Source organism: Eptatretus burgeri, chromosome 8 (assembly GCF_056783735.1).
Source record: "Eptatretus burgeri isolate ZD-2024b chromosome 8, Ebu_testis_v1, whole genome shotgun sequence".
Classification (NCBI taxonomy): domain Eukaryota; kingdom Metazoa; phylum Chordata; class Myxini; order Myxiniformes; family Myxinidae; genus Eptatretus; species Eptatretus burgeri.
In genome coordinates, this window is record NC_140968.1 from 100648788 (window position 1) to 100661537 (window position 12750).

Sequence of the window (12750 nt, forward strand, 5' to 3'; positions counted from 1 at the left end):
ACGGCTCAGAACTGACAGCAGAGTGTTCAGGGGGTTCCCGAACATCACGGAGAGGTTCCGCCAATGGACAAACTGTTTTGTTCAGTCCTGATTGGATATTCTGTAACAAGGAAGGCAGAATTGCAGTCAAACGTTCAGGGACATGATCGACAGAGGCGATGACAAATTTTAAATCTGATGGATGGGTGACTGTCGTTGAGGCTGCTGAAGCAAAGAAAGATGAAAAACTTGATTCGGATAAGAAATGTTGACCTTTTTTCGGCAGAGGCCCAATTTCATCCCTGTTGCCGAAAAACCTATACTTCGGACAGTGAACGCGGCAGGGGAGATGATGAAGAGGCTAGGTTGTATCAGCAGCACCTTGAGAAGGCCCATAAATATGCTTTTGACATGGTGTGTGATGTAGTTGAAAAGGACATACTCTCTGGAGGGAAAGTCATGAAGCTCACCGACTTGCGTGATATTTATATCACCGATCTGGCAAATTCAGCCTTTTTGAACCCAGACTATCGCAGTGAAAAGCTTAAATAAAAGCTCGAAAAGGCCAATAGGGGGAAGATAGCCTTTTGCCCACTAGGTGTCGGTGGCAAGTTACACTCTCAACTGGTGCACAGTTTAGAATTGAAATTGGAATGTGCTGTGCGTTGTGCATTTCTCTTGGGCACGGCAGTTATTGTCTTCAAGTCAAATTTAATAAATATGCAAATGAGCTAATTAGCATACACAAAATATATTTTAATACCTAAATATATAAGCTATGATTTGACACCAATTTTGTGATTTTATGTTTATATTTGACGGAGATATTGACATTTTGCCGATCTTTGTGAGATTCGTCTATTTTTGATTGGTTGCCATGGAAACGGCTTAATAAAGCATAATGCGAATGAGTTATTTTTCTGGGAACATCTTTTTTCTGATACTTGGGATATATATGAACACTGTGGTATCAGTGAAAAATTAATCGCGGGAGGTGGGGGGGGGGTGCAAGGTAGGTCCCATTGGCCCCCGGCCTATACAGCCTTGTGAGCGTGCCAGAGGCTGAAGCCTCGGCCTAGTTCCAGGTGTGCTTATATGTATCTTCTTTATTTATTATACATCCTACAGACGTAAATGAACACTCCTTTTACACTGTGTGCATTACACATCATGTGCAGCAAATTTCACCTCCTTGTGCCTTGTATTTGTTACCTCCACCACCGAAGGTGAAGGACGTCATGTTTTCACCCCTTTTGGTCTGTTTGTCTGTGTACAGGATATCTCAAAAGTTGTTGACGGATTCGGACAAGACTTTATGGACAGGTTGGGTGTGTAGTAAGGACGAATTGATTGGATTTTGGTGAAGATCCGAATCCAGATCTGGAAGCGAGAATTATTTATTTTTTGAAGTGATTCTTCACCATTGAGAGATTGGGCCAAAAAAGGATACAAGGCCTCATATTTCAAAAATGTATCGATTGGGCTCGATATGTTCTCGTGGGTCAGGCATTACATGGTGGAGGTATGCGCTGTACCGTGTGCCCTTTTAGTTGTTATTATTTTTAAGCGTTTCTGTACACCACCCTTGATGCTCGGTGTGCAAGTCACCATCTCCATTTCCAATAGAAGAGACATTGTTACTCTTTTATGCAAAATGTTTTTCGAGTTTTTTATCCTCAAAAATAGACTGCAGTGAACACACACGAAAGAACATTTAACTGTCAATAAAATTTATATTGCTACATGAATGACTCGGTCCCTTTGCTCATGTTTAATCACCCAGATAATTACATGCAAGAGTATTGAGGGAGGTGGCAGAGCAGATAAGCGTGGTGTTAGTGGATATCTTTAACAGTTCAATGGAGTCAGGACAGGTACCGGAGGATGGGAGAATTCGCAAATGTAACACCGTTATTTAAAACTACCAGGAGTGAAAGCGGGTGTTGCCAGGTGCTGTTCTGATGCTGTTGGCATTTTGAAGAAATCACATTTTGTTTTTTTCCCCAATTTTGTTTTTTGTGGGGGTCGAAAACACTTCCCAACACCCACTAAGGAATAGGGTCAGGATTCATTTAATAGTACCCTTCATGTAGCTGCAAAGGCTTGGGCATGATAGAAAAAAAAAATCCAAGCTTTTCTTTGAAATTTTTTTAAAGAAATTATGATAATAAGAGGCCAGACATGAGAGGCCAGAGTTATGACAATGCTGCCAATATGTCTGGCATTTACACTGGTCTCCAAGCCAGAATAAAGGTTATGAATCCCCTGGCATATTATGTCCCTTGTGCAGGTCACTCCTTGAACCTTGAAGGAACATCAGCTGCCAGCAGTTGTCTTGCGTCTGTTTCATATTTCAGTTTTTTTACAAGCCTTATATAACTTATTCTCAGCCTCCACATATAGATGGGATCACTTGAAAGCCACACTACCAGCTGCAGGGATTGTACTGAAATCCCTATCAGATACTCGCTGGAGTGCAAGGGCTGATGCTGTTAAAGCAGTGTTTTTACATTACCATGAGATAAAGTCAGCACTGGAGAACATGTGTTCTTTCAGCAGACAAACTGTGGCTACAAAGCTTGAAGGTGAAGGTCTCAGAAAACAAACGGAATCATTTGAAACAGCACTTCTTACTGTAATATAGTATAAGATTTTGACAAGGTTTAATGCAACCAGCTTATCACTTCAAAAAGTTGAGACTGACCTTCTGTCAGTTGTGAATCTGTATGAGAGTTTGATTTCCTTCATCTCTGAAATGAGACGGCGTCAGTTTGATGATATAGAAGATCAGGCTCGGACTTTCGCTGAGCCTATCTACACAGATACAACAAAAAGAACAAAAAAGAAAAAAAAAATTATTTGATCAATCAGTTGGGATAGAAACTTATCTTGATCCACGTCAGAAGTTCATGGTGGACAATTTTTACACAATATTAGATTGCCTTAGGAATGAATTAGAGCGCAGAGTGAATGCCTATTCAGAAATAAAGAAGCTGTTTCACTTTTTAACAGAGTATGACAGTATGAACTATGATGACCTCAAAGCTCAACTGGAACTCATTGTCAGCACCTATTCCAGTGACCTGGAAGCATCTGTTTTAGATGAATTTTTGCAGTTTAAAGACATTTTGTCTTCTGAATCTGACAGGTCAGTGACAAACATTTCCACTTTGTTGAGTTCTAAAGATGGTATTTTGACAACTGCCTTTCCAAACATTAGTATCTTGGTAAGAATGTTCCTTACCATCCCCATTACAAACTGTCAAGGAGAGAAGTCTTTCTCTACTCTAGGGTGAAGAATCACCTGAGATCAACTTTGGGATAAACCAGATTAAACTCACTTTCATGACTATGCATTGAATCTGACCTCCTACAATCCCTTGACACAAACAGTATCATTGACAAATTTGCCATAGAAAAAAGCAGGAAAATGTCATTTTGAACTTCATATAGTTGTGCTTGCAAATTTTATTATGCTTCAGTTTCATTGTATTTTTCTATTATTCCTATGTGTAAGATGTACATGATATGGAACTTGATTTACTTTGATGTACTTGATGAAAAATTATTGATGTGTTACATTTTGTTGTAATTCTTTTTATTTACATTACAATATATATATATATATATATATATATATATATAATTTTTTTTGGGGGGGGGCACTGATAAGGTTTGGCCTCGGGCTCACAAGCAAGTAAATCCAGCCCTGAGTGCGAGTGAAAATTTGGTGTTTGGGTTAATGAAAACAATCCTTTTGAAGATAATTAACGGCTTTATTTAATTATATCCTTTATCAGGAGATCCTTGGCCATCTAGCTCTCTGGGTCTTAAGATGTTTCCAGGGTAACCTGGCTGGGGTCTGAAGCCGTTTCCAGGGTAACCTCGCTGGGGTCTGAAGCCGCCATGTTTTTTGGCCTGCTCAACCATGCCTTGACTTGGAAGAGGCCGCAACGATTTCTTAACGAAAAAGTTTTTAATTAACTTTCATCACTCATTCCAAATGCCTGTTCATCATAGCTACGAATCGTTGTGTGCATCGGTTTTGTAAGTACTATAGTTTTCAAATTAGGAGCTTGGAGCGATTTCATGCATTAAATGATCCAATTTTCCACGATCTACTCACACGGACGAATGAAAGTATATCATCGAAATATTATTTTGGTTTTTGAGATTGGATATCGTCCAAACTAAGTGTTGAAATCTGTTGTGAAATCTGATAGTTAAGCAACATAATGAGTCTTATAATGAAGCTGATATACCTATTTACTTTAAGCAACCAAGGCTATGTTCCCTCTCCCATACATATACAAGAAAATGTGAAATTTCCAAAGCATTAAACTTATCTTTTTCTACAGTTAGGAGAACTAATCAAAAAAATTTAGGAACGTAACAAAATTAACGAGCTTCATTGAGCTGTATGATTTAATGCATTCACTGCAAGACCTCGTGCCCTGTTCCCCGAGAGACTGCCTAACCATAGTGTCTGTCAGATCTGTGTGTATTTTCAGAGGTTTCGTGAGGTGCTCTCCAGGGTATCAAAGCAAATCTGGTGAAAAATGGACGTTTTAAAATAAAGATATAATATTTGCGCGGATTCGGAACCAATGTTCCACGTGACACGTGCACAGATGAGCAGGCAAAATGGCGAATTTTCTGCAATGTTTATTTCACAGGTGATTCAACTTTGCGATGCTTCCAGGGTTGTTCTGCATTAAGCTGCAACTCTTTTGTGGATAGTCATTTTATTTCATTAATTCATTTTATTTCATTAACTGCTGCGTGCGCGGTGAAGACGGGCTTTAAAGGAAAAGGAATCCTTTATGGTATGCAGTGACAGCTTGGCTAAAGTAACAGCCTGGCTAAAGTGACAGCCTTCAGCATAAAGTGACAGCCTGGCTTATCAACAATTTAATTGGAGTGCTTGCATGAGCGCTTAAGCCACTTGCCGAGTACCCATTGTCGACAGCGGAAACACGCAATGTCATTCTGAGCGAATTGTTCATTTTCTGCGGATGCTTTTGCCACGCCATGTCATTCAGAGTGAGTGGCTCATGCTCAGTCACCCTGAGCGAGCGGTTCGTGCTTCGTCACCCTGAGCGATCGGTTTGTGCTCCGTCACCCTGAGCGATCGGTTTGTGCTCCGTCACCCTGAGCAAGCGGTTCGTGCTCCGTCACCCTGAGCAAGCGGTTCGTGCTCCGTCACCCTGAGCAAGCGGTTCGTGCTCCGTCACCCTGAGCGAGCGGTTTGTGCTCCGTCACCCTGAGCGAGCGGTTCGTGCTCCGTCACCCTGAGCGAGCGGTTCGTGCTCCGTCACCCTGAGCGAGTGGTTCATGCTCCATCACCCTGAGCGAGTGGTTCATGCTCCATCACCTTGAGCATGTTGTTGTGAAATAACACCAGATTTCTGAGCCGTTTGCCATATTTACGTGTTTTATAAATTACCGAGCTAATTTTTTTTCCTCCTGTCACATGCAGCTGTGTATAAAGAATAATGTTTATGAACATATCCCTGAAAAGTCTATATAAATGCAACATTGCTTTTCAAAGAAAGCTACTCAAGGTTTCTGGGTTGCATACAGTAAGCACTGTAGTTGGTAATCACACTGACTCCAACCTGCTGATTCCCGAAAAATTGCCGATATCGGCCAAACGTGTGTGGTGTGTGGTGGGTGGTGGGTGGTGTGTGTGTTTTTAATTAACCATAACATTCTTTCTACTAACTCCCATACCCCCACCTCCCCATATCTATCTATCTATCTATCTCTCCTCTCTCCTCTCTCCTCTCTCCTCTCTCCTCTCTCCTCTCTCCTCTCTCCTCTCTCCTCTCTCCTCTCTCCTCTCTCCTCTCTCCTCTCTCTCTCTCCTCTCTCCTCTCTCCTCTCTCCTCTCTCCTCTCTCCTCTCTCCTCTCTCCTCTCTCCTCTCTCCTCTCTCTCTCTCTCTCTCTCTCTCCTCTCTCTCTCCATATCTGGACGGTAGTTATGTCTGGATGGTGTTTGTCTCCGGACGCGTCCGGGCTGTCTTTGTCTCCAGATGGGAGTTTGTCTTCACATGTGTCAGAGCAGTGTTTGTGTCTGGACAGCTTGGCTCTGGATGTGTCCGGCGGGTTTCAACTCCGGACACGTCTGGGCGGTCTTTGTCTCTGGATGTATTGAGGTGGTGTTTGCCTCTGGACAAATCTCATTTGAGACTCTCTCAGCATCCGCTCATTGGACATAAAGTCCGACCAGCGATAGCCAAGGATTCTCCGAAGAGACCTGGTACCAAAGAAATTAAATCTCCATCTCAGATCCCTGCTCAGAGTCCAAGTCTCACATCCGTAGAGCAAGACTGGAAGCACCAAGGACGTGAAGACTCAGACTTTCGTCCTCCTGCACACCTACCGGCAGCGCCACACCCCATTATCCAGTGAATCCATGACTCCCCAGGCCCGACCCAGACGTCTATTGACCTCTGGGTCAGAGCCAGCAGAGACATGAATATCACTGACAAGGTAAATGAATCTCTCCATGACCTCAACATCCTCATCACAAACAGGTACAGACAAGATAGCAGCATCCAAGATGTCATTGAAAGCCTGGAACTTCGTTTTGACCCAGAAAGCCCGTAATCCCAGCGGCTCCAACTCCATGTTAATCACCCCGAGAGCCCCCAAAAGGATATCCAGTCTTGACAAAGATGACTGCATCATCTGCAAAATCAAGGTCAGAGATCTTGACATTCCCAAATGATGCACCGCAGCTTAATCTCTCCCCTCCCCAGACATCCAGTCCATACAAGTGCTGAAAGGTGTGGGGGACATTACACACCCCTGACGAACTCCAGTAACAACTGGAAACTAGAGGGGCACTCGGGAGAGTACACACCTCCGCCACGTAATGCCTGATCCACGAGAACATATCGGGCCCGATACATTTTTGAAATATCGTGCTATACAGTACTATATCGTTTTTGGCCCTGTCTCTCAATGGTGAAGAATCACTTTAAAAATTATCAAATCTGGATCCGGATTCGAATCTTCACCAAAATTGAATCAGTTCTTTCTTGTCGCACACCCAACATGTCCATCAAGTTTCATCCAAATCTCTCTGCAACATTTTGAGATATCGTGCTACATATCGTTTTGGCCCGATCTCTCAATGGTGAAGAATCACTTAAAAATTCTGGTAGCCGAATCTGGATCCGGATTTTCACCAAAATCTAATCAGTTCGTCCTTGTCTCACATCCAACCTGTCCACAAAATTTAATCTGGATCCGTCCACAACTTTTTGAGCTATCCTGCACACAAACAGGCAGACAAACAAAAAATTGCTCGTTGAGGAAGGAATTTCCAGAATAACTTTGTCATATCTCCATGATCTCTTAAAAAAAAAAACCTGGAAATCAATTTGGTTCTTACAAGTCGATAGTGCAACTGTTTAATGAGTTATAGCACTTAGTTTGGTCATGATCATAACTTGGAAGTCAATCGGACTTGAAATGGCATTTTTATCGCAATTTGAAATTTTTGACCCGACCCCCCCTGACATTCGACTCCCGACCGCTAAGAAGAAGGGTAAGAATCACCCCAATGAGACATATGGTTGGATGCATTATTAGAAGATGCACATTTTGGATTTGGTTTGAAGTCGATACGACCATGTTAGTGGACGTTATTGCGAAAATAAGAATTTCGGTTTTTCGGTGACCTTGACCTTGACCTTTGACCTAAATTCACCAAAACGACAAGTGTCTAAGTTGGACCATGGCCAAAGTCTGTACCCAGTTTGGTCATGATCGCTGAAATGGTGTGGCTGCTGCAGGGTAAACAAACACACAAACACACAAACAAACAGACAGACAGACAGACAGACACACAGAATGACACACACAACCGACCAACATAATTGCCGAAATCTGAAGGATTCCGGCAATTAACAAGCAAACAGACAGAAAGGGGTGAAAACATAACCTCCTTCAGGTTCGGTGGCGGAGGTAATAAGTCAGAGATGGTACCACTACATCTCACAGCACTCTCAGTACCAGAGAAGAGTTCAGACATCAGATCTATCAGTTTTGGTGGCACCCAACGAAGACCAAGCATTCTCCAGAAGGCATCCCAATTCACTGAATCAAACACTTTACAGAGATCAACATAAGCTGCAAGCAGCCCCTGCCAAAACTCTCGTCTGTGTTCGGTGAGGACCTGAAGAGCAAGGACACGGTCAATCGTTGACCTCAGGTGTAAAGCCTGACTGCTCTGGACGCTGGTGCTCAAGCAGATGGTGGTGAACCCTATCGTAGTGTTATCCGAGCAAAGACCTTGCCGGGCACTGAGAGCAGCGTCACCCCTCGGTAGTTGTTGCAGTCTTGGCGATCACCCTTCCCTTTCCAGAGACGGACAACAAGGCCCCTCTTCCAGTCAGTTGGGTTGATGCCTGTGTTCCAGGCAGAGCACAAAACTGCATGCAACGACACGAGTGCAGCATTTCCACCAGCCTTGAAAAGTTCAGCATGGATACCACAAATTCCAGGAGCTTTGCACCATTTCAATTGGTTCACCGCAGCCCGTGTTTCCACATAGTGTTCTAAACCAAAAGCCAGGATTGATGGGGGGAGGGGTCGAATGTACCATAAGCCCAATTTAATAACACATGGATTTAATCCATTCCAAAATAACAAAATAGATAAAACATTAAGCATTGTATTTCTTTTAAAAACTGCAGAAACAAGGGAAAATAGAACATTACAAAAAAAATGTAAAAACAAAGAGGGATGAAATCTCCCAAAATATTCATTCCCCTCAACGATGGCTAACCTCGGTTCAAATCCTGGTCCAACTACAAAGTGTCATCCCGGTGTTTCACAGGCGGGGTGATTAATTGATGTGTATGCCGTCCCTGTGATGGACGTTAAACTGGGCGTCCGATCTACTGATATTAGTTGGTCGACCTGAAAGATCTCACGATGAGGGAAGTGCTGCGGGTGTAGTTTATCTCGACTTTCAGAAGGTATTTGATAAGGTTGTTAGCCAAGGTGAGGGCTAGTGGAGTGGCTGGTCAGGTAGCTAATTGAATTGCAAACTGGTTTCGTGGTAGGAAGCAAAGAGTGGCTGTGAGTGAGAGGATGTCTTGCTGGGAGGATGTAAGTAGCGGGGTACGTTAGGGATCAGTACTCGGACCATTACTATTCATTATTTACATCAATGATTTGGATAATGGGGGTAAAGAGTCGGCATTCCAAATTTACAGATGAAACAAAGCTTGAAGTGAAGGTAGATATCAGAGAGTGGTTGGTGATCAGACTTCGTAAAAGTCTGTGTACTTGAACGGGATGGGCAAAAGCTTGGCAGATGCAATTTAACAAAAGGAAATGTAAGTTGTTGGGAGTTGTGAATGTAAGGTGCACAAGTGAAGCATAATGAAAATAGAGATTACAGGATGTAAGGGGTAATGTTGGAGTGTGTCACACAGGAGAAGGATCTGGGGGTGGTAATAGATACGGGAGGTAAGCAGTCAGCACAGTGCCAGGCAGCTATAGGTAAAGCAAATAGGGTTATAGGCTGTATAAGGAGGGGGATCAATTATAAATGAAAAGAGGTGGTGTTAACATTGTATAGAAATTGAGTGAGGGCCACATCTAGAATATTGTGTGCATTTTTGATCACCACAATTCAGGAAGGACATGGATGCCATCGAGAGGGTTCAGCGTAGGACTACTATATTGATTATGGGCCTGACTCGACTCAGCGATGAAGAGTGGCTAAAAAATACAGAACTTTTGACAAATAAAGAGGTGACAACTGCAAAAGGATCTCACAGAGATGTTTAAGATAATGAATGGTATCGACAAATTAAGTGCAAAATAAATATTCGGCATAATGGACACTAACAGAACAAGGGGCACAGTTTAAGAATAAAGAAGAGGACAGTGAGGACAGTAGTGAAGCAAAGATCTTTCACTCAGAGTGGTGAATGTCTGGAATAGTTTCCCCGCAAGGGGAGTGACAGTAGAGTGGTGCATCGTTTTCAAATCGAGTTGGATAAGTATCTGGAAGTCGTAGGAATGGGGGAGTACTGTACTAAGACGTCGTCACGGTTGTGCCAAAATGGCCTCTTCCTCGTTGAAGTTCCTTGGAATCGATCGAGTGACAAAGCGTCGGTGCAACTGAATCAATTGTGCGGTTTGCGGTTGCCTTTCCTCAACAGTCGATCAGCAACTTGTGATTTGTTCAGGATAACTCACCAACTCTTTGTGAAAGACACCTTTAATGTCCACCAACGACCTTTCATGTCCACCAACGCACCGATGCTGGGCACACGGGTCCTCCAGTTGAACGTCCTTGCGAGGGATGGCGCACGCATTCATACCTCGCCCTGCACACGAAACACCAGGATGGTAGTTTAAAGCCGGACAGAGCTTCAAACCTCAGACAGACAGCTCTAAAGCGAGTACGGGTACATCTAGGCTATCCTGACAGCAGTCATGGTTTCATACGTACAGACACAACAGTTGTCCAAGTGTACGACCTGAATCTTTGAGAGTTTAAATGTTTCACATGATTTTTTCCACACATTAACACAGTGGTATGTGAAAGTGGAATGTTATCCACCGAGAACTCACCATTTGGAGCTCTTTCCCTCCTTTTCAAAAACAGTCAAACTCCACCAGGTGAAGACTTGTGTCAAGGGCAAAGGTTAAATGACAGGACTTCAGACGTGGAATACCTTGATTTAAATAAAGAAAAGTGAAGATGTGGACGTTTTCGCCATGATGTGCACAGACTTTTCATTTCATTATTTCTTGTTCAATGAAACATGGAAATTTTTCATCAACTGGCAATTCAAAACAGGTGCATCACACCCTTCAACGTTAAACATAGGAATTGAATTTGGCACAAATGACAGTTTAAGACGACAGCACAAGGTAAGTGGACAACGAAGGCGAAGACCTGAAAAAATAATATTAAATAAACTAGAAAGGCACTCGGTAGAGGGGATACCTCCACCAGGCTCAACAGAATACGTTTTGTATCCCACTGATAGGTCGGATCTGCATCTGGATCTGAACCGAAATCTAATTGGCTTGTTCTTGTCACCTGACCAACTCATCCACCAAGTTTTATCCGAACCAGTCCATAACTTTTTGAAATATCATGTTATATGTCCTTTTTGGTCCTATCTCTCAATGGTGAAGAATCACTTAAAAATATTCGTATCTGAATCTGGATCCAGATCTTCAACAAAATCGAATCAATTAGTCCTTGTCACACACCCAACCTGTCCACCAAGTTACATCTGAATCTGTTCACAACGTTTTGAGATATCGTGCTCACAGACAGGCAAACAGTCAAACAGACAGGGGTGAAAACATAGCCTCCGTCCACCTTTGGTGATGGAGGTAAACCTAACCTCCGTCAACCTTCAGTGATGGAGGTAAACATGTCCTCCGTCCACCTTTGGTGATGGAGGTAAACCTAACCTCCATCAACCTTCAGTGATGGAGGTAAACATGTCCTCCGTCCACCTTTGGTGATGGAGGTAAACCTAACCTCCGTCAACCTTCAGTGATGGAGGTAAACATGTCCTCCGTCCACCTTTGGTGATGGAGGTAAACCTAACCTCCGTCAACCTTCAGTGATGGAGGTAAACATGTCCTCCGTCCACCTTTGGTGACGGAGGAAATGACAGACGCTGCTGATTGGCTGTGCAAGGCTGGGTGCACTATTATTGGCAACTGGCAAGTGATGTCAATACACCTTAATTATATCCATATCCACATTCTAAGAATTAAAAAAAAAAACATAGGACCACGAGACCTGTAGTTTATCTGGGCCCTGGCCTAATGTTGTAACCTAAATTTGGTAGCATTCTGGCTGGTGGGTCGAGAGAGGAATATTTTTGAAGGAATTTACATGATTTCCCCAATAATTGATTAAGTTGCCAATTTTGACACACTTCTGGTCACATGATCGGCATGACCTCCACACTTTAACATCCCTACCCTGGCCTGTTGTCGGGACCAAAATTTGGTAGCCTTGAAGAATAAATTTACTAAGTCAGCCATTTTGACCTACTTAAAGTCATGTGATTAGAACGAGCTTTGCAATCCCCATTGCAATCACCTGCAGAACGTTGCTGCCAAATTCCAGCCGGATCGGCCCAGCGGTTTGGCTGGAGAAGTCAAAACAGTAGACGGACAGACGGACAGTGCATCATGACAATACCTTATCTGAAATTTCAATTCCAGATAAGCTAAAATTTAGAGCTCCAGACAACACAACAAAAAGTGCGCCTGGGGCACATAACTTTGCTTGTAATAATAATAAGTTTGTGCTTTCATCTCTTTCAGACATGAACCACGCAACCCTCAAGATATAGCCAGGTGCAGTTTCATATAATGTGGAAGAACTCTCACCAGTAGGACAGCTTGTTCACCCCGACCAAGATAGCTCAGCTTTCCAAAGATTGGAACTCGTCTATCTTCTCTCAAGTAGAGGAAAAACTCATATAAATCCAGAAAAAAAAGTATCCCTGGAGGTGTCAATTAACAGGAGCCAGGGAAGCGGCAATCATCATGACAAAGCATCCACAAAACATCTCCTGCCACATCTTGAAAACCTGGAACCTGGCACCAAGTGGTTTACAGACTGCTCCTCAATATTGACAACTCAGGAGAATATCGTGCAAATTAAAGACCGAAGGCCCAAACCTTCTCCCAGCCTGGTTCACGTGGGCATGCTCCAGCTGCACGACCACCTACTAGATCTGGAACATCACACTCAGGAA

At 43.1% G+C, this 12750-nt stretch overlaps 1 protein-coding gene across 6 annotated transcripts in view; it reads right to left on the reverse strand.

The window, feature by feature from the left end:
- Nucleotides 1-1077: 1077 nt before the first annotated feature.
- Nucleotides 1078-12750, reverse strand: part of LOC147022400 (uncharacterized) — a 112069-nt gene continuing 100396 nt past the window's right edge. For 5 of the 6 annotated variants that reach the window (XR_015061229.1, XR_015061231.1, XR_015061227.1 and 2 more), the window contains 3 exons: nucleotides 10586-10689; nucleotides 10208-10338; nucleotides 1078-2793 (listed from right to left, as the gene is read on the reverse strand). The gene's annotated coding sequence lies outside the window, so the exon portion shown is untranslated. Of the gene's footprint in view, nucleotides 2794-8591; nucleotides 10339-10585; nucleotides 10690-12750 lie in introns of those variants that run through there. The other variant, XM_085893266.1, reaches the window with a different exon arrangement.